Source organism: Lepus europaeus, chromosome 16 (genome assembly GCF_033115175.1).
Source record: "Lepus europaeus isolate LE1 chromosome 16, mLepTim1.pri, whole genome shotgun sequence".
NCBI lineage: Eukaryota > Metazoa > Chordata > Mammalia > Lagomorpha > Leporidae > Lepus > Lepus europaeus.
Genome location: NC_084842.1, coordinates 5,426,236 through 5,449,111, shown reverse-complemented (window position 1 = coordinate 5,449,111; position 22,876 = coordinate 5,426,236). Strand labels below are relative to the sequence as shown.

The 22,876-nt window shown below is 44.6% G+C and overlaps 1 protein-coding gene across 4 annotated transcripts in view; it reads right to left on the bottom strand.

The window, feature by feature from the left end:
* NSD3 (nuclear receptor binding SET domain protein 3) overlaps positions 1 to 21,062 on the bottom strand; it is a 121,114-nt gene extending 100,052 nt beyond the window's left edge. For 3 of the 4 annotated variants that reach the window (XM_062213435.1, XM_062213436.1, XM_062213438.1), the window contains exon 1: positions 20,889 to 21,062. The gene's annotated coding sequence lies outside the window, so the exon portion shown is untranslated. The remainder of the gene's footprint in view (positions 1 to 20,888) is intronic. The other variant, XM_062213439.1, reaches the window with a different exon arrangement.
* Positions 21,063 to 22,876: the final 1,814 nt, after the last annotated feature.

The following is a 22,876-nucleotide window of genomic DNA, read 5'->3' as shown; positions in this document are numbered from 1 at the left end:
ATCCTCCCCAGAGCCTCCAAAGGGCACACAGAGAGACCTAGAGTTAGCCCAACGAGACTGACATCAGACTTCCGGCATCCAGAAATTTGTACTTAACTTACAGTGTAGGATACTCAGCTTGCCATAGTGGCGTACTGGAAAGCATTTCCACACACTTTGTCTTTTTAGTTTCACTAACATCCCTATAAAGCACATAACGAGCAGGACACGAATTCTCTTAGATTCATTTGTGTAAAATCTGGGGTACCTAAAACACAAGTATCACTTAAAAGTAAGTCCTACCTCATCACACCATGAATAGTCCTAGCTGCAGTTACAAATATGCACATATGACCTGCAATTTGCCCTGGCTAGGACAAACCATGAGGTTTTCACTGCTGTGGGGTGCTGCTGTCTCCTTTCACACATGCACAAGAAAGGGAAACAACAACTTCCTGCTTCTTGGGCACAGCCACCACTGCTTTCCAGCCTCTGGATTGGCTTTCATTCTAGTCATAAATCTGATGCCAAGAAAAAAATGGCAGTGAAGCAATTAGTATTCATGACACAGTCATGCTATGTGTCCTTTTATTACTAAAATACTTCATTTAAGAATTTCAATTTCTGGGGTCTAGTGCTGTGGTGCAGCAGGTTAAAGCCATGGCCTGCAGTGCCAGCATCCCATATGGGCACTGGTTCTAGTCCTGGTTGCTCCAGTTCTGATCCAGCTCCCTACAACTGCACCTGGAAAAACACGAGTCCTTGGGCCCCTGCATCCACATGGGAGATCCGGAAGAGGCTCCTAGCTCTTGGCTTCTGCCTGGCCAAGCCCCATTTGTTGCCACCATTTCAGGAGTGAGCTACCAGATGGAAGCTTGCTCTCTCTCTCCTCTCTCTGTAACTCTGCCTTTCAAATAAAAACAAACAAAAAAAAAATCTTCAAAAAAAATTTTTTTTCAATTTCTGAAAGCCAAAATCAGGCCACAGTGGATTGTGTGGCCAATTTTCATAAAAGTATATGAAGAGAAACAAAACTTGTTAAGATAGCACTGTAAGAATACTTTTTAAAAGTCTATTCATTTAGGCCGGCGCCATGTCTCAACAGGCTAATCCTCCGTCTGCAGTGCCGGCACACTCAGTTCTAGTCCCAGTCAGGGCACTGGATTCTGTCCGGGTTGCTCCTCTTCCAGTCCAGCTCTCTGCTATGGCCCGGGAGTGCAGTGGAGGATGGCCCAAGTGCTTGGGCCCTGCACCCGCATGGGAGACCAGAAGAAGCTCCTGGCTCCTGGCTTCGGATCAGTGCAGTGCGCCAGCCGCAGCGGCCACTGTGGGGTGAACCAATGGAAAAGGTAGACCTTTCTCTCTGTCTCTCTCTCTCACTGTCCACTCTGCCTGTCAAAAAAAAAAAAAAAAAGTCTATTCATTTAAATATAAAATACCAAGAGTTTTTAAAAGCCTGATATAGATATCCCAAAGATAATCCTAAGCCAACATTTTTTCCTGATGAATTACCTCTAAGAAGAAATTTATTATATAAAAGTAAATAATGTGTAAGTTCCCTAAGTAAAAAGTCTTTCGTTCACATCTTTAAATGTTACTTAATTATAATTATTTAAGAATATAAGGGTGAGGGTCAAGGGGTAGGCACCATGGTGCAGCTGGTTGAACCACTGCTTGGGATGCCCACGTCCCATACTGGAGTGCCTGGTTCGAGTCCTGGCTACTCCATACTTGCAGCCAAGGACCTGAAAATAAGCTTGGCCCAAGTACTTGGGTTTCTGCCACCCGTGTGGGAAACCTAGATGGAGTTCCTGGCTCCTGGCCTCAGCCCAATACTGGTTGTTGTAGCCATTTGAGAAATGAACCAGAGGATGAAAGTGCTAGTACATGCTCTCTCTCTCTCTCTGCATTTCAAACAGATTATCTCAAAAAACAAACAAACAAACAAACAAAAAAACGGGGGGGGGGGGAGGGAGAGTTTGCTGTTTGTGACACCAGCATCACAGGTGAGCACCAGCTCATGTCCCAGTTGCTCCACTTCCAATCCAGCTCCCTGCTAATGTGTCTAGGGAAGCAGCAGAGGGTGGCCTAAGTGCCTGGACCCCTGAACCCACGTGGGAGACCCAGAAGTTCCTGGTTCAGCCCAGTCCAGCTCCAGTCATTGCAGGCATTTGGGGAGTAACTTGCGGATCTCACATTTCTCTCTCTGTATCGCCCTCTCTGTAAATGTGCTTCTCAAATAAATAAACAAATCTTTAGAAACAAAATAACTGGGTACTTCAAAAGGTCCATGGAAAAGTGAAGTATTTTTGTACAAAAAATTTGAAATTCATGCAGTTTTCATAATACACATTTTCCATGAACTTTTTGAAGATACCTTGTATGCACTGATGTGCAAGTATTTTCAAATAAAAACAAATCTTTTAATTACATTTTCTACTATTAAAAAAAAAAGGGAGTTGTTTATTTATTGGAAAGGCAGAGTGACAAAGAGAGAGTGAAACACAAAAAGATCTTCTATGGGCTGGTGCAGTCCCCAAATGCCCACAACTGTTAGGGCTGAGACAAGCTAAAGTCAGGAGCCAGGAACTCCATCTGGGTCTCCCACTTTGGGTGGCAGGGACTCAAGTACTTGGAGCATCATATGCTGCCCCGAAGGCTCATAATTAAGAGGCTGGATGGAAGCAGGGTAGCAGAGGCTCAAACCAGGCACTCTGATATGGATGTGAGACATTCCAGGAAGAGGCTTACCCTGTTGCATCACAACACTCGCAACCCCCCTACTTTTGGAAGTACCCTCAAATAAATAGAAATAGACAAGTAGATATAAAATCCTTTATACATTTAACACGTAGGCACTTTAAAATGAGGAGTTAATTACCTAATTTACTATGTACAAATACTTCCAGATGACACAAACCAGTATCAGCCAAATATTGCTAATGTCAGAGTGCCTGGGTCTGCTACTCAGTGACGTTCATTCATGGATCATAAGTCAAAACTCCACATTGGAAAATCAGGAGTTGGCAGTTCTCTCCATCCCACCAATGGTACACAAATGACTGAACAAATCCCACTACCGCTGTCTACACTAGGAAGTGAGACTGACGCACCAAAAAAAAAGACCACGGAAATACTTTCTCACCTTTGTTCCACATTTCAACTTTGTGATAGAATTTATTTACTATACACTGCATGTCTGGATACAAGTTTGTTTCTAAAGTTCCCAGAGAAATGTTGCTATACAAAATCGTTCTAACCTGAGTGGCTTGAATTATCCACCACCCCTAAGAGAAGCAGGAGCTGAATCTCACTGTGCCTGTCCTCGGCCTCCAAGTGCCGTTATACTATCTTACTTCCTGCAGTCTTTTGTTTGTGACACGATCCATTATCCAACACCAACTACATACCGGACCCTGTTCCAGGTCCTGGGATATCAAAAGAACTTTTCTTTGGCTTTAAATAAACCCTGACTTCTGGTATACCTTTATGCTTCCACTTTGAATTCTTCTAAGTGTAGAGGGAGGAACCTGGAATAAGCCCAGGTAGGAGCCCCCTGCACAACATCGCCTAAATAAATTCATGTATTTCAAACAGTGATAAGGTACTAAAAAACACTATGAAACAGTGACTGGAGGCCTAGCCTGCTTAAAAAAAAAAAAAAAAAAACTAAAGGAATTCAAACCAGAAATGAGACATAGGAAGACAAGTGAACATGTGATCTGCAGGCAGAATCTTTTCTTTCCTTTCACATTCATTTTGTTTCAGAGGCTACAGCAGTATGGCTATAGTAAATATGGTTCAACAACAACTAATGCTGAGTATGATTAACTGAAAGCAATATATTCTGTATTTAAATCATTTTGTGGGCCAGGAGTCTACAGAATAGTAATCACAACATCAATTAAAAGAATTAAAAAAAAAAACCTAGTTTTTTAATAAAAACAAAGCAACACAAAAATATACTAGATTTCAAACTACTACTACTGTTAAGATGTTTACTGTGAATGGATTAATTCACTACCTAAGATAGTGGGCAATTTTGGAAAAATGAGATTTTAAAAAACCCAACCCTACTAAAACACACACACAGTAAATCACAAGGACATAGAATGTGAAAATATATCCACTTCTACTTAATTCTTTCCCTTCACTAAGAATATATAAATCTGTGTTAGCTGTATGTGGCCATTTAAACAAGCCAAATAAAATAAAAAATTCTGTTCCTCAACTAAACCATCCATATTTCAAATATTCATTATCAACATGGGGCTAGGGCTACCCCATTGCTCAGCACAGATGTATAATATTTCTATCACTGTAGATAATTCTATTGGACAGACCCAGGTTTACCATGTGGGTGATAGGGGCCCATATTATTTTTCAAATTTGACCAGATAAAAATATCCTTAAAAAGCTTATTAAAAATAAGGTTAATTACAAACCTTTAAGAGAAATGAGTGACTAGTACTGTGATGCTAAAAAGAAGCCATATAAGGGGAAGTTGGCATGAGCCAGCATTGTGGCATAACAGGTTAAGCCACCACCTATAATGCTGGCATCCCATTTGGGTACTGGTTTGATCTTGGATGTTCCATTTTCAATCTGGCTCCCTGCTAATGCGCCTGGAAAAGCAGAAGACTTGGGCCCCTGTCATCCACGTAGGAGATCCAGATGAAGCTCCTGGCTCTCCCATGTAGGAGACCCAGATGAAGCTCCTAGCTTCTTGCAGCCTTTTGGGGAGTGAAACAGCAGACGGAAGATTTCTCGCTCTGTAACTCTTTCAAATAAATAAATAAAATAAAACTTTAAAAACAAAAAGAGCAAGTTGGCAATCAGATCTATACACTAGCATAAGGCAAACAGATAAATCCAAAGACAAGCAAAATGTTCACAAAGTCAAAGCCCCAAAGCATGTACTATTTTTAACACCGGTCTTATAGTCATGAGATTTGAATTTTCATTCTGATTGCACCTTTAACTTAGCTAAATGATTTTCAAAGAGTTATAATATCTCTGAGTTTTCATTTATAGTCTGTAACAGAGGTAAAATAAGGTGATCCAGATATCCAAAATGACTCCAGACAATGAGAAAATGGACTGTGATTCTTTCTATTTATCAACACATCAAGGCATAGTTTGGACTTTCATTCTGACAAGAATGCATGTGGAACTTCATCCAGGTTTCCCATGTGGGTGGTAGGGGCCCAAGTACTTGGGCCACCTTCTAACTGCCTTGCCAGGCACATCCAGCAGGAAGCTGTATTGGAAGACTTGAATAGGACTCTGATAACGGGATGCTAGTGTCACAAGGAGCGGTTTAACCTGCTGTGCCATTAACACTGGCTCTTGTAACATTAAAGATGACCTTTATTTGCAATATCAAAAAAATGAAATTCACAGCTAATACTTATTTACATAAATAAGATTCTAGGGGTGAAATCAGTACAACTACCATACTTCCCCTTATAAAATTCAACAAATTGGCTGGCGCCGTGGCTTAACAGGCTAATCCTCCGCCTTGAGGCACCAGCACACAGGGTTCTAGTCCCGGTTGGGGCGCCGGATTCTATCCCGGTTGCCCCTCTTCCAGGCCAGCTCTCTGCTATGGCCCGGGAAGGCAGTGGAGGACGGCCCAAGTCCTTGGGCCCTGCACCCACATGGGAGACCAGGAGAAACAGCTGGCTCCTGGCTTCGGATCAGCGAGATGCGCCGGCCGCAGCAACCATTGTGGGGTGAACCAATGGCAAAAAGGAAGACCTTTCTGTCTCCCTCTCTCACTATCCACTCTGCCTGTCAAAAAAAAAAAAAAAAATTTTTTTTCAACAAATAAATAATCAAGGTGTGTAGAGAAGCTACAATTTCTTCTAATTTTTGTTTTATAATTTGTCTGAGTTTAAACTGCTAATGATAGAGCAAAACTATTTTTTTTTTTTTTTTTTGGATAGGCAGAGTGGATAGTGAGAGAGAGAGAGAGAGAGAGGGAGAGAGAGAGAGAGAAAGGTCTTCCTTTTGGCCGTTGGTTCACCCCACAATGGCCGCTGTGGCCGGCGCATCTCGCTGATCCGAAGCCAGGAGCCAGGTGCTTCTCCTGGTCTCCCATGCAGGTGCAGGGCCCAAGGACTTGGGCCATCCTCCACTGCCTTCCCAGGCCATAGCAGAGAGCTGGCCTGGAAGAGGAGCAACCGGGATAGAATCTGGTGCCCCAACCGGGACTAGAACCTGGTATGCCGGCGCCACAAGGCGGAGGATTAGCCTGTTAAGCCACGGCACTGGCGAGAGCAAAACTATTTTTAAAAATATAACTGTAAATTCCCTAATGCGTTTAATTTTAGTGTTGTCATCCTAAATATTTTTTGAAACTTTCTCTTAAAAATTTCCACTAAAAACGTATTACCAGAAAGATGATGGCCAAAGACATTAAAATATGCTATGCAGGATATTTTTAAGTTTGCAGAAAATGGAGTCAAAGGTCTGCTTGCTTTAGTGCAAAAAAAATTTGAAATCCATGCATGACTTATGAAAAGACTGCATGGATTTCAAATTTTTTCTACACCAAAATAAACTTATCTTTTAATTACATTTTCTACAAACTTTTTGAAGTACCATCATAATAGAAAGTAAAGTGCATAAATCCTGTCACTAAATTCAATCACACAATTTTCAATTAACTATGTTTCCATTAAGTTACACAACAATTTGGTTGCTTTGTAGTTCTTATTTTTTCCTGACTAAACCACATTACTAGTGAACTGCTTTATGCCAATACAGAATTTACTAGTAAAACAGCCTGTTTCACTTATCCATCTAGTTTAACCTCAACTGTCTTCACTTTGTTCTTGACCACACCCAACAACAACTGACATGATATTACCACTTGAAGAAAATTTACATTAAATCATTTTCCAATCCTTTCAGCAAGGGTAGTAGACTACATTGAAAATTACTACAAAGTAAGTAATTTCTAATAGTCATTTTGCTCCATTCACTATGAAATCTAGTAAACTAACAAGTTCATACACATATTTTCCTAATTCTTCCCCAACAAACTTCTAAACTATAGTAAGACAATTTCTGAAGTTGGTTCTTAAATTTGTTCAAATTTTACTTTCTTTCACCTTGTATTCTCCATTCTTCACAAGACAAAAATACATGATAGCAATGAAATAGTTTGTAAAGTATTTGTTTTGTTTTTGAGGTTCATCATTTTAGTATTTTAGGTTCATCTGTATTCAAGGATTAGTTTTTAAAAGGGCAATAAGAATTAGAACACCGGAACTTTACATCATATTCACATTTGACATCACCTGTTTGATTCATCAGGACACTAAGCATTAGTGAAGCTATAGCCGGCATGACGCTAAAATAACAAAAGTGGAAATAAATCTGAACTGGAAAGGTAACTTCATACTTGTTCATACTTGCAGCAGCAGGAATTCACTTACCGACTGAGCAACACCCATACAACCCCTGCACAGATCCTGTTCCAGCATTAGTTAACATTCAACTTTTAACTTCCATGAGACTGAATTTAGGCTGAGTTCATTTCATCATCCATTAAACATGTGACTAAAGACTGGTTCATTTTGCAAACATTATTTTTGTTATATGAAAAAATTAATTAATGTCAACTACACGCTTGGTACGGTTCCAGGCACACTAGAGTGAATCCCTGTAACTCCAAGGAGTAGTAATTTTCATTTCTACCTCAGAGATGAAGAAAACTGATCCTCAGTGATAAGATGAAGCGGGGACAGACTCTTGCCCTACACTCCACTGCCCACCCAATTAAAAAAAAAAAAGTTAAATGGTCTAAAGAAAACAGAACAACTTTCAGGTGTGAAGGTCAGTCAGCCCAAATCAAACATCTTTTTTTTTTTAAGATTTATTTACGGGCGCCGGCGCTGTAGCGCAGCGGGTTAACATCCTGGCCTGAAGTGCCAGCATCCCATATGGGCGTCAGTTCTAGTCCCAGCTGCTCCTCTTCCGATCCAGCTCTCTGCTATGGCCTGGGAAAGCAGTAGAAGATGGCCCAAGTCCTTGGGCCCCTACACCCACGTGTAACAGCTGTGATTGGGTCAGGCTGAAGCCAGGAGCTCCACTGGGTCTTCCATGTGGGTGGCAGAAACTCAAGGGCTTGGGCAATTACTGCTTCTTCCTAGGCATGTCAGCAGGAAGTTGGATTGGAAGCAGAGGCAGGACTCCATCCCAGGTGCTCAAGTAACAGCTTAACTTGTTGTGCCACACCACCTGCCCCAACATTTCTTTAACACTGAACATCCATGCATCTTTTCATGGAGGATGTTCTAAAATCTCATCCATAAGGCTGGCGCTGTGGCTCAACAGGCTAATCCTCTGCCTTGCGGCACCGGCACACAGGGTTCTAGTCCCAGTTGGGGCGCCGGATTCTATCCCGGTTGCCCCTCTTCCAGGCCAGCTCTCTGCTATGGCCCGGGAAGGCAATGGAGGACGGCCCAAGTCCTTGGGCCCTGCACCTGCATGGGAGACCAGGAGAAGCACCTGGCTCCTGGCTTCGGATCAGCGAGATGCGCCGGCCGCAGCGGCCATTGTGGGGTGAACCAACGGCCAAAAGGAAGACCTTTCTCTCTGTCTCTCTCTCTCTCACTATCCACTCTGCCTGTCAAAAAACAAAACAAAATCTCATCCATAAGTATATAAAAATTATTTAATCACACAAGTTGCCATATTCTTGTATATTCTACTATACTTTAAAAGTCATTTTAAAAAAAGCAATTAAAAAAAAACCTTTATACTATTGCTGGGAGTTTCAACTGGTTCAAACTGTTCTCAAAGTATGCTAAATTTGATAAATTTGATTTGGTGATGGTTATGCAACTCTGTGACTGTATTTAAAACCACTGAATTCGGCCGGCACCGCAGCTCACTAGGCTAATCTTCCGCCTGCGGCGCCAGCACCCTGGGTTCTAGTCCCGGATTCTGTTGGGGCGCCGGATTCTGTCCCGGTTGCTCCTCTTCCAGTCCAGCTCTCTGCTGTGGCCCAAGAAGGCAGTGGAGGATGGCCCAAGTCCTTGGCCCTGCACCTGCATGGGAGACCAGCAGGAAGTACCTGGCTCCTGGCTTTGGATCGGCACAGTGCGCCAGCCATAGTGGCCACTTGGGGGGTGAACCAATGGAAAAATGAAGACCTTTCTCTCTGTCTCTCTCTCTCTCTCTAACTCTGCCTGTCAAACAAACAAACAAAAAAAGAAACACTGAATTCTATGGTATGTGAATTACACATCAATAACAGTGTTACAGGTCAAGCATCCCTAATCCATAAATCAAACCCAAAATGCTGCAAAATCTGAAACTTTTTGAGCATCAATACGATGCCACAGTTGAAAATTCTGTAACTGAGCTCATGTGACAAGCTGGAGTCAAAGCATATATACACTTAAAATACTGAATGAAATTATCTTTGAGCTATGTGAATAAAATGTATATGAAACATAAATAAATTTCATGTTTGCATTTGGGTTCCATAACCAAAAGATATCATTACATATATTAAGGTACTTCAAAATCTAGTTAGTCTAAATCTCCAAAACATTGCTGGTATCAAGTATTTTGAACAAAGGATACTCAACTTTATTTAAAAAAAAAAACTTTCTGGAGAACAATTTAAACGTGTAGCAACAACTTTTGAAATGTTCACGTGTATTAAGCAATTCTATTTCTAGGACTTTAATATATAAGGATGTTCATGAAGTTACAATAACCAAAAATTGCAAACTGCCTAAAAGAACATCAACTGGGGAACGGTAAATAGATTACAGCACAGCAATACAATGAGATTATATATATCAACTTTTTAAGCTGTCATCTCAAAAGTTATTTCACAATAACAATAAAACAGGTTACAAAATAATCTGAATGTACAACTCCAATTTTGTAAAAACTACATATATTAAATTACTAGGAGCATATAGAACATTATTAATAGTTACTTCCAGCTGGTAAGCTTGCAGAGGATTTTTTTCTTTACAATAAAGCAATTCCATATAACTGAAAAAAAGATTTATTTATCAACTTGAAAGAGTTACAGAGAGGGAGAAGAAACAGAAATCTTCCTTGTGCTGGTTCACTTCCCAAATGGCCGCAGTGGCCGGAGCTGTGCCAATCCGAAACCAGGAGCCAGGAGCTTCTTCCAGGTCTCCCACGTGGGTGCAGGGGCCCAAGCACTTGGACCACCCTCAGCTGCTTTCCCAGGCCATTGGCAAGGAGCTGGATTGGAAGTGGAGCAGCCAGGACTCGAACTGGTGCCCACATGGAATCCTGGCGCTACAGGCTGCAGTTTTACCTGCTACACCACAGTGCTGGTCCCAATATAATTGTTTTTAAACATGGATTAGATAATTTGACTTTTTGTAGAAAGTAGAATTCCTGTGCTTTTAGTCACCTCAAATGTCCTTACCACTTGTAAAATTAAGGCTTGATTATAAGGATTTATTTTATTGAATGGTAGAATTAGTTAAGGCATTGAGTGCATATGTTTGCACACATGCACATCTATGTACCCTGTACCCACGTGGGAGACCTGGAAGAAGCTCCTGGCTTGGGGCTGGCCCAGCTCCAGCCGTTTCAGCCATTTGGGGAGTGAACCAGTGGATCGAAGACATTATCTCTCTCTCTCTGTCCCTCCTTTTCTCTCTCTCTCCCTCCCCCTTTTTTTTTAAAAAAATTTTTTTTTTTTTTTTGACAGGCAGAGTGGACAGTGAGAGAGAGAGAGATACAGAGAGAAAGGTCTTCCTTTTCCATTGGTTCACCCACCGATGGCCGCTGCAGCCGGCGCACCGTGCTGATCTGAAGGCAGGAGCCAGGTGCTTCTCCTGGTCTCCCATGCAGGTGCAGGGCCCAAGCACTTGGGCCATCCTCCACTGCACTCCTGGGCCACAGCAGAGAGCTGGACCGGAAGAGGAGCAACCCGGACAGAATCTGGCACCCTAACCAGGACTAGAACCCAGGGTGCCGGCGCCACAGGCAGAAGATTAGCCTATTGAGCCGCAGCGCTGGCCATTCTCCCTCTCTTTCTCTAACTTTGCCTTTTAAATAAAAGAAATAAAGCTTTAAAATAATAATTGGGGTATCAAATCATGATTACATACTCATGAACATGTATGTTCACTTCAAAATTTTAAAAAGTTATTTATACTTTGCAGGGGGGAAAATTAGTAAGGAATTATATTAAACGTTCACCGAGAGTAAAAAGTATATTCTATTGTATTATAAAGAGGAATTCAAGAATATAGTAAAAGCAAAGTAAGAAGCTTCTCACTGCAATCAAATATGATATACTATATCCTAATACATTTGCATCTTGCAGAGATCATAAAAAACAGCTTTAGGCTGGTGCTGCGGCTCACTAGGCTAATCCTCCGCCTGCGGTGCCGGCACCCTGGGTTCTAGTCTCGGTTGGGGCGCCGGATTCTGTCCCGGTTGCTCCTCTTCCAGGCCAGCTCTCTGCTGTGGCCCAGGAGTGCAGTGGAGGATGGCCCACGTGCTTGGGCCCTGCACCCGCATGGGAGACCAGGAGAAGCACTTGGCTCCTGCCTTCAGATCAGCACAGTGCGCCGGCTGTAGAGGCCATTGTGGGGTGAACCAACGTAAAAAGGAAGACCTTTCTCTCTCTCTCACTGTCCACTCTGCCTGTCCAAAATAAATAAATAAACAGCTTTAAAGTGACAAAATTATAATAACCAAATAAATGCTTTTACATTTGCAGATGTCTTATAAAAATGTCTTTTCTATGTCTCTGTTGCAGTTTCATGCAAATAGATTGTATTCAGCATGCAAAGGGAAAAAAACATTCAACTGTTTCTATCATAATCTTCAAAAGTCAACATTTAACTCTTTCAAATATACAATTAAACAGTCTATAAGACAAGGGAAGCATAATCTACTTTCTCTACCTTCAGAAGACACTGGTCACCTGGCCAAATTACAGACAAGTTAAGATTCACAGGTTAAGCTGCCACCTGCCATGCCAGCATCCCATATGGGTGCTAGTTCCAGTCCTAGTCCTGCACTTCTGATCAGATCCCTGCTAATGCACCTAGGAAAGAAGAAGATGGCCCAAGTGTTTGGGCCCCGGACAGCCACGTTGGAGACCCAGAAGAAGCTCCTGGCTCCAGCCTAGCCCAGCTCTGGCCATTACAACAATTTGCAGGGTGAACCATTTGCAGGGTGAACAAACAGACAGAAGATCTATCCATTTCTCCCTCTCTAACTCTGCCTCTCAAATAAGTAAAATAAATCTTTGAAAAAAAAAAAAAAAAGGAAGAGGGCTGCTGTTATGGTATAGTGAGTTACGCTGCTGTATGCAGTGCCAGCATCCCATATGGGTGCTGGTTCATGTCCCAGCTGTTCCACTTCTGATCCAGCTCCCTGCTAATGGCCTGGGAAAGCAATGGAAGTCGGCCCAAGTGCTTGGGACCCTGCACTCACGTGGGAGACTGGGAACAGGCTCCTGGCTCCTGGATTTAGCCTGGCCAGCCCTGGCTGTTGCGGCCATTTGGGAAGTGAACCAGCAGATAGAAGGTATCTATCTCTCTCTGTAACTCTACCTTTCAAATCAATAAAGAAGCATCAAGGATAAAGGGTCAAACACTCCCTGTCTCTACTGATTACCTCTCAGATTAACATTTTTTTGGTTGGCTACATTACTGTGAAAGCAGGGGAGTCCAACTGATTTTTGTTAAATAAAATGCTTAAGCGAGAAGAACTACATTGACTTTTTTTTTATTTGACAGATAGAGTTAGACAGTGAGAGAGTGAGAGAAGGAGAGAGGGAGAGAGGGAGAGAGAGAGAAAGGTCTTCCTTCTGTTGGTTCCCCACAAATGGCCGCTACAGCCGGAGCATTACGCCGATCCAAAGCCAGGAGCTAGGTGCGTCCTCCCAGTCCCCCATGCAGGTGCAGGGGCCCAAGCACTGGGCCATCCTCCATTGCCTTCCTGGGCCACAGCAGAGAGCTGGACTGGAAGAGGAGCAACCGGGACTAGAACCCGGCGCTCATATGGGATGCCAGCCCCACAAGCAGAGGACTAACCAAATGAGCCACGGCACCGGCCCTGACAAGTTGATATTTTCTAAGAAAAAGTGGGCTGTTGACTTGACGTATTGGGTCTGGCTCTATGGCACAGTAGATATCCCATATGGGTACCAGTTTGTGTCCAGCCGGCTGCTCCTCTTTTGATCCAGCTCTTTGCTTGTGGCCCGGGAAAGAAGTGGAGGATGGCACAAGTCCTTGGGCCCCTGCACCCATGTGGGAGACCACGAAGAAGCTCTTGGCAACTTTATAAAGTCTAATTTTTAAATTTTCATTTTTTACATACAGCTTTCTTAAGACTCCATAGCTGAAAGAGGCTAGATAACACAATTCTGAAGAGCCTTAATACTATATTGGTTATGGCCAAAATGCTACTAGGCAAGTCTCCACATAATAAACTATTCTTGTTTTATTCACAAAATCCCAGAATATATCTTTAAAGTTCTTATCTATGTATTTTATAGATAAGAAAACATACGGGGTCAGCACTGTGTGCCTGTGGTGCCAGCTTCACAACTTCGAGTCCCAGCTGTTCCACTTTTGATCCAGCTCCCTACTAATGCACCTGAGAAAGCAGCGCAAGATGGCCCAAGTAAACAGGCCCCTGCACCCACGTGGGAGACCTGGATGAAGTTCCTAGCTCCTAGGTTCAACCTGGTCCAGTCCCAGCCGATGCAGCCATTTGGGGAGTGAACCAGCAGATGGAAGCTCGCTCTAACTCTGCCTTCAAATAAATAAATAACAAAAAAAGAATAGCCTGGCCGGAGCTGTGGCTCAATAGCTGTGGTGTGCCTGTGGCGCCAGCACACCAGGTTCTAGTCCAAGTCGGGGGGCTGGATTCTGTCCCGGTTGCTCTTCTTCCAGGCCAGCTCTCTGCTGTGGCCTGGGAGTGCAGTGGAGGATGGCCCAAGTGCTTGTGCCGTGCACCTGCATGGGAGACCAGGAGAAGCACCTGGCTCCTGCCTTCAGATCAGCGCGGTGCGCCAGCCGCGGCAGCCACTGGGGGGTGAACTGATGGCAAAGGAAGACCTTTCTCTCTCTCTCTCTCTCTGTCCACTCTGCCTGTCAAAAAAAAAAAAAAAGAATAGCCTATGGTAGAAAATTCTTGTTACAGAATGCCTAATTACCTATCGGACTGAGGATAACAGAAGCTATGAAGAAAATATCAGGATACATATACTCTTTAAAAAAGTATCTTAAGTAATCAGACAAACCTAAAAACCATAGTCCATGAAACATAACAGTTTATTTGGCCAGGCAGTCCCTGAAATCTCAATTTCCCTATCTTTAGATTGAGTTAAAACATTTTTTTAAAGATTTATTTGAAAGGCAGAGTTATACATAGAGAAAGGAGATAGAGAAGTATCTTCCATCTACTGGTTCACTCTCCAAATGGCCACAACAGCCAGGGCTGGGCCAGGTAGAAGCCAGGAGCTTCATCCGGGTCTCCATCATGGGTGGCAGGAGTCCAAGTACTTGGGCCATACTCCACCACTTTGCCAGATGCATTATGAGGGAGCTAGATGGGAAGAGAAGAGCCGGGACTCAAACTGTCACCCATATGGGATGTGGGCATTGCAGGCCCCTCTGCACCACAGCACCAGCCCTCTAGTTAAATATTTCTTATGCTTTCCAATTTCATATTAAAAAAAAAAAAAAGTCAAGAGGAAGGCATTGTGGCATAGCAGGTTAAGCAGATGCCTACATCCCATAAAGGAGTGACAGATAGAGTCCCACCTCCATTCCCAATCCAGGTTCCTGATAACGCAGACCCTGGGGGCCAGTTATGATGACTCAAGTACTTGGGTCCCTGATACTCACAACGTGGGACCTAGCTTCATCTTAGCCCAGCCTCAGCTGTTGTAGGCATTTGGGGAGTGTACTTGCAGACAGAAGATGGATCTCTCTCTCTCTCTCTCTCTCTCTCACTCATTGCTTTTAATTAAATAAACTTTAAAAATGACTTTAAGATTTATATATTTATCTGAAAGGCAGAGGGGGAGAGAGAAATCTTCCATCTGTTGGTTCATACCCTCAGTGGCCACAATGGCTGGGATTGGGCCTGGCCAAAGCCAGGAGCTTCTTCTCAGTCTCCTACTCGGGTGTAGGGGCCCAAGCACTTGGGACATCCCCTGTTGCTTTCCCAGGCACATTAGAAGGGAGCTGGATAGGGAGTGGAGCAGCTGGGACTCGAACCAGTGTCCATTTGGGATACCAACACTGCAGGCAGAGGCTTAACCTTCTACGCCATGGCACTGGCCACCTAAAAATGACTTCTAAGAAAATTTAAGAAGCTATTATGTGGGAATTCTACCAAACATCTCAGAAAATGCCATATAAATGTAAGGTATTATTAGATAATGTTTTACGTTTTGTTTTATATATGGCTAAAATGGAAACAATATGAATATAAAAATTTTTCATTTTATTTACTTTCTTCTCAATATTGCTGGATATAAATGCAAAAAGGAACCTAGCAATAAAATATTAGAAAGGGAGAAAGTCATCACTATAGATCAGTTAATGATGATAAAGATTCACACTCAAAATTTAAAAATAAGCCAAGAATCTTTTTTCAGAGGTTTTTCAAATTCAAAATTATGTCAACGAGCAGATGTACTTCAAGAGAAACAACTGGTAAAAACTGAACATTCTCAGGCTGTCATCATGGCATAACAGGTAAAGTTGCTGCCTGCTATGCCAGCATCGCTTATAGGCACAGGTGCAAGTCCTGGCTGCTCCACTTCTGATCCAGCTCCCTGCTAACAGACTGGGAAAGCAGGGGATGATGGTCCAACTACCTGGGCCCCTGCTACCCATGTGAGAAACACCAAAGCAGTTCCTGAATCCTGGCTTCATGGTGGCCATCTGGAGAGTGAACCAGTGGATGGAAGATCTCTCTCTATGGTTTTCAAAATAAATAAGTAAATCTTTTAAACACAACATTCTCCAAATATGCAAAGTTTAAAATACAGGTATTCTCCTTGTTTTCATGCCATTCTATATAGGAACAACATACTACAGAAGTGTTTATTTATTAAGCATTAACTAAGGTCAACAGTAAAAATGAAAAAAAAAACTTTAAGCTTTCAAAAAATGTTACTTAGTCTTAGTATAATCTATTTCTTAAATGCATCCTTATTAATATTTTTAGAAAGATTAGCCTGCAGAAATAAGCTCACCATTGATTTAAAAACTCAAATGCTGGACATGTTGTTTATTAACAAAAGAATAAATCATCTTAGTTGCTTTTTCAAAAAATAATAGACTCTGCTTTTTTTAAGTAAAACTAAAACCAGCACTGAATTGAGAAACAGACATAATGGCTGGATACCAAATTCTAAATCTTTTTAAAGCTTTAATGATTTTAATTTTTTAAGTGTCTACAACAGACAAGACTATCTTTTAGTTTTAAAAGAACTCAATGAATAAGTATCCATGGTAACTCATTTTCTTCTTGATATGTAAAAACAATTAAAAATAAAGTAATCCACAAGGTCTAAGTTTTTTTTAAACTTATTGTTTTCAATTAGGTATTTTTAGCTTTTTTTTTTTTTTTAAATTTTTGACAGGCAGAGTGGACAGTGAGAGAGAGAGAGAGAGAGATACAGAGAGAAAGGTCTTCCTTTGCCGTTGGTTCCCCCTCCAATGGCCGCTGCGGCCAGCACACCGTGCTGATCTGAAGGCAGGAGCCAGGTGCTTCTCCTGGTCTCCCATGCAGGTGCAGGGCCCAAGCACTTGGGCCATCCTCCACTGCCTTCCCGGGCCACAGCAGAGAGCTGGACTGGAAGAGGGGCAACCGGGACAGAATCCGGCGCCCTGACTGAGACTAGAACCCGGTGTGCCGGCGCTGCTAGGCGGAGGATTAGCCTGTTGAGCCACGGTGCAGGCCTTTAGCTCGGTTTTTAAAAACTTACCAAGTGCCTCAATTTTCTTTCCATGCCCTTTTTGAAGGATTTTTTTTTCTTTTTATTGCTGTCTTACTTCATTGACAATTTTGTTCAACAGGAAATATCCTGCCAAAAACTACTTCATCACACAAAACACAAACTTCGAGATAACTTGAACACAATTCATTATGCATGTAAAAATACTGTGTGCATCTGTCATAGGTGCGACAGGACGAATGGAGTACGAAAAAGCAGAGGCTTCCTGGCCTCGCCGCCAGTGACTCCCAAGGTTCCTCGCCCTGAGTGTTCCCCATCACCTTGAGCATTCACGGACAGCTCCAGTCTCCTCAGAGAGGGGAAGTAACATGCTGTAGTATGAAGAGCTAAGTCACAGGGCTGTCATCAACACCTTGGCCTTCACTTCTCCTGGCTCAGGTTCTGTCTTGTGAAATCAGGTAGCTGGACTACCTCCCTTCCATTCAAACAGACTGCTAGGAACTTAATTCAAGCTCTTTTACATTACTTATTTTAGCAAAAACCTGTTAACGACCAAAATGAAACAATGAAGTATTACATGTCCCTAAAAAAAAAAAAAAAAAAAAAAAAAAAAAAAAAAAAAAGCTGTGGATCTCTATAGAAATATGCCCTAGATAGTCTGTTAAAACAAAAAAGAAAAATACTAATAGTATGTTCCCATTTGTAAGTGTTTCAAGAGAAATAAACTCCGTATGCACAGGTATTTTCTAGAAGGACACACAAGAAACTCCAACGTGGAAATTGGGGGCACTTTTTAAAAAAATTAACTTCTTAGTCTATAATATTTGAGCACTGAACATGTATTTTTTTATGTGTTTTAAAAATAAACTAAAAGTTCTGCTGATCCAAATTTTTTTTTTTTTTTTTTTTTTACTGTAAAAGACCCGGGCTCACATATTGGCTTTGTTATTGATCACTTCTGTGATGTTATTATTAACTTACTGAACTTTAGCTTCCCCACCCAAAAAGAGGAGTTGAAAATACTAATCTCATACACCTGTCAGGAGTACAAAAGGCAGTCATGCATGTAAGACACTCAGCATAGCACACCATAAGAGGACGACTGTTAGCAGCTATTATTGTAGTTATTATGAATAGCATAATAAATCCCAAATATTGCTGTCTTTAGAATCGGATTTGATGGTTTTTCCAGGATCATCAATTTCACTATCAATTTCCTTTATCAAAACTCATTCAATCTGACCAAGAGACAGCATATGCTAATTTAGTTAAAAAAAGAAAGCCATCATAGGTAGCAGGTGGGCTAATGAACGAGGTAATTAAAACAAAGTTTGGGTTTTAAGTGTTATCTAACCAGAGTAGCCTTATTCATTACAAGATACCTGTCAAAGGAACCAGACTACTCATGACGGCTGAGCAGGGGACCCTGCTCTTTCTGCTCTTTCCAGAATGCCCAGAAACTAAATCCACAGGGATACACTTTATTTTAGTGGTTCAAGCTGCCAATGTGATTATTTTTCTATTTTAATATACAACTGTTCATTTTCCTAAAAATTCATGTTCCTGCACATAATTTACTAATTACAAATAACAAGTTGGTTAAGTGGGAGATATAAAATGACTTTCTGCAAAAATAAATTCCAAATAAAAAGGCCACTGAATAGTTTTTCAAATGAAACTTTTCCTCACAAAATTTCAAAAACCTGAGACTGAATATTATCTGAATCAAAATATGTTAAGTTTTAAATTGAGCCTTGATGATAAAATAATAACAGTACTCTTACAAAGTACCAGTCTAACAATATTCAATTTAATTCCTGCAACAAACCAAGAACACATCCTAAGTAACAACTGAGAAGATACTGGCATTGAGGTAGATTAAATCGATATGCAGTCCATTGTATCACAGTTTAAACGGGCCTCCCTGCTAGTACAGAAGAGCTACAATGTCAATATGGTGAATAAAAGTTTGGATCATCCCAATTAAAATCAGAAAAACCAAAGGTCATGCACACATTTAATGCTTTCCAATATGAAAATAAGATAGGTTCTACTTAGTGCCAATTTACTAGAAATTTTTCAGGATTTGAACCTTTGGAGTATCAACTATGTCAAACCACGCAAGTACTTAGTTTAAATACATTAAAGAGGTACTGTAGCTTTCCTGAGAATGACCTGAACTTCCCACCCCACTCCACCTCACCCCCCAAAGTAAACTGGCAACACAACCATGCTCAAAGAAATACATGCCTACTGCATAAGACCACTGCACCATGCTGAACTGGAGGGCGTACTGAGCCAGCTACTTGAAAGCAAAGAAAAGGGATGAGGGAAATACAGAGTTTATTTAAAAAAAAAAAAAAAAAAAAAGCAAGCAAGCATTTTTCTGAACACACCCATCATCAACTATAAGCAAGTATCAGAAACGCTATTCTATATGTACACATTTCTAATTTTCCGACATTCAAAGTATATCAAGCAGAGCATCTATCACAAGCAGATTTCTCTACCCCTGCTACTCCCACAGTGCTTTGCCAAGAGCACAGGCCCAAGTAAAATAACCGATGCAATTTCCTTGTTTACTTAAAGAATTGGGAGAAAGAAAAAAAAAAAAAAGACATGTTGACTGCTTCTGAAACAAACAAATTTTTCAGTCTTCGGAAGACTTTTCACGATCATGTTTGCCATGCGAGAGTAGTAATGACGCCTACAGACAGTAAAAATCCAGTTTGAAATTTATGAAAGGGTTAAATTTTACACTGCAGCTCATCAGCATGCCTTGCTTGCAGCCACAAGGAAGAGGGAAGAGAGAGGGGGAGAGCAGCAAAACACACAAGATGGAAAACACCGCTGCCTCGTTTGGCGGTTATGAATAATTTTAAATGGCCCAAGACACAGGGGAGAGGAGTTCCTGAACAGAAAGCAATGGGGCTAACAACCCGAGCTGGCCCCTTCCAGATTCACACGGACGCTCGAGAGGAAAAGAATTTATTTACACTGCAGTGCCTGGCAGCAAACATGGCTGCCCCTGCCCCCTTTAAATCGGAAGTCTTCACTCCCTCACCAAAACCATCAAATTATGGCCATGTCTCCCCCTGTCTCCCTACCATAACACAAACACATCTCCCTCAGAGCAGCCGAACCCACACCTCCCCCATTTCACGACAATCCCAGCCGCAAATAGCCACTGGCTCCTCCACGCTCCAGCCTCGAGAGGCAAGGCACAAAACGCATACAAATATAAGAACAAAAGGCTTTCGCTGCCTAACACTTTCACAACCCCATCCCCTCTCTCCCTCCCACCCGGCGAGGCCGCCCGGTCGTGCTCAGCCCTTCCGACAGCCAGTCAATTCCCTCCCCTCACCCAACCCCGTCTCCCAGCTCCCTGCGTCTACACCCCACCTTCCCAGAGCATCCTGCCTCCACCATCTCCCACCCCTTCTCGGGTCCATCGCTCCCTCCACTTCCGTGCCCCGGTTCTGCCTCGACCCCCGCAAGGTGCCCCCGACTCCCCATCAAATTCTATTCTCCTTCCCCCGCCCCGCCAACACACATACCCCGGACTCCCCTAAGCTCCACACACGCTACACCCGCAGACCTCCCCCACGTCGGGGTCCTCGGGTCTCCAGATCGAACTCTTCCCTTTCTCCCCCTGCCCATCTCCATCCCCACCTCTACTCCCAATTCCCAGCGCCACAGCTCTAACCCCGCTCCGACCTTCCCTGCCCCACCCCCCAAGTCCCTCCACACCCCCCACCTTGCCATCTGCTCCTCTCTCGGCTCCCCCCCACCCCCGAACCCGCTCGGAAGCCCCGGGCTCCTCCAGGTCCTGGGTCTCCCTCTCCCGCCCGCGCCTCAGCCCCGAGTCGCCCCTTGCCCGCAGCTCCCTCAGCTCAGCCTCGCACTACACACGCGCGCGCGCACACACAGACACACGTACACACCCGCACTTTACCTTCAGTTTGTTCCATTCTAACCCCCCGGCCGTGTCAGTACGATCACAGGAGAGAGAGATACGGGGGCCCGGAGTGGGGCTTGGGGTGCAGGCAGCTGCCGGGGCCGCGGCGGGGGAGGAGACGGAACCAGACTAGGCCGCATGAAATCCCCGGGCTAGATTTCCCCCGCGCCGGACGCCTCTGCCATGGCGGCCGGCACCGAGGAGGGCCACGGCCGGGCCGGGCCGGGCGCGCTGCGGGGCGGAGGAAGGCTGCGGGAGGCGGCGTGGGCACCGGGGGCCGCAGGGGCCGGGGGTCGCCGCGCAGCCGGGGTTGCCTGAGAGGAGCTGGTGGCTGGCGTCCCGGCCGGGGCAGCGGGGTCCTCGGGGCTCGACTCGGAATTCGCACGCCTCTCCGCGGCGACCTGCCCACAGCGCCCCCGGCCTCCGCCTCCGTGCTGGCCGCCGCCGTCCCCGTCGCCGCCCGCTCCCGCCGCCGCCGCCGCGCACAAAGCCCCCCCACCCCGACTCTCGGGGCGCCGCCGCCGCCGCCGCCAAATCCTCAGCCCCTGATTGGCCGCCGGCCGCGGCGCCTGCCGGGAAATGCAGTCCCGGGTTTGGAGCGCAGGGGGCGAGAGGAGGAAGCGGCCAGACGGCGGGGCTGAGGGGAGCCGCGGGGAGTAGCGGCGCGGACCCGGAGGGAGGCCGCGGGCGATAGGGCAAAGAGACAGGAAGCGCTGGCGTCGAGAACGAAACAAGAACTAGACGGCGGAGGAACAGGTTAAGGGTTGGGCCCGTGAGGTGAATCCGTGATGGTGTGGACGTAGCGGCTCGCGCACTAAACGCCAGCTGGTTCTCCTCAGAGTGGCACGGCTGTGCGGTTCCCTGCACACACGGGCGCCCGGTGGACAAGACCGGGAGAGTCGGGGGCTGCTTTCCGAGCGTCGCCCTCGGCTGCCTCCAGCCCGACAGCTGTCAGGGGGAAGGGCTTCCTGCTCGTCCGGGGCTGTGTGTGGGGCGGCTACATCGGGAAGCCCCGGGGTCGGCGGGCGTGAGTGTGGGAAGCCGGCGGCGGCGTCTCGGTGCCGCCCGGGGAGCGCCCCGACCGCCCGGGCCGGCACCGGCGGCGCGCGCCGCCTTCCTGGCCGCCCGGAGGCTTGTGGGTAGCCCGGAGGACGTCAGCGGCCTCCCGGGACCCCGCGGAGTCGGTGCCCGTCACGTGCCGGGGCCCCGCCGGCCGCCCGGGCCCGAGGGCGCGCCTCTGGGGTGCCCGCGCCGTCCGCGGACGTGGGAGACAATGGCAGGTCCTAGGTGGGTGCCGCGGGGTGCGTTTCCCGGAGCCTGCGGGTGCTGACTCGGGACGGGAACGCGCGGGCGGGAAGCGATCGCAGGAGGACACCCGTGGCTCTCTCTTCTGGGAATATTAAAGCCACCTCGCTGCTTGACGTCACGCTCTGTGAAGACGGGAGCGTGCCGCGGATCTGTTGGCAGCCACTGCAAGACGGTCCTGGTAGCACTGAAATAAGAGACGATCTCTACAGATCGCTAATTTTCATGGGCACTAAATAGGTATTAGTTACAAAAAAATAATAATAATAACCCTGTCAATACTAAGGGTGAAAATGATTAGAGTTCGTAATACTATTAAAGCTAAAGGAATCGATAAAAGCACATTTTTATTTGTTATTTTAAAAAAAAAATGGCCATAGAGAAACACCTGGGCCTGGTATTATTCTACCTCCTGGGAGAAGGGCTATATTTTCTTTTCTTTTTCTATGGTTCTGTCTCCCTCCTACCTTCTCTTTGCACCCTGTCTTTGCTTTACTGATAAACTGTTGCTGGGACTTAATACCGGGATTTCCTCTTTAAAAAGAATCAGGTAAGTTGTTCTCGAGGATTTTTATACTGGCCTGCTTCTAATCATGCCCAGAACAAGAGTTTGGAATTTTAAATTATGTTGGGGCTGGTGCTGTGGCATAGAAGGGTAAGCCGCTGCCTGCAGTGCCAGC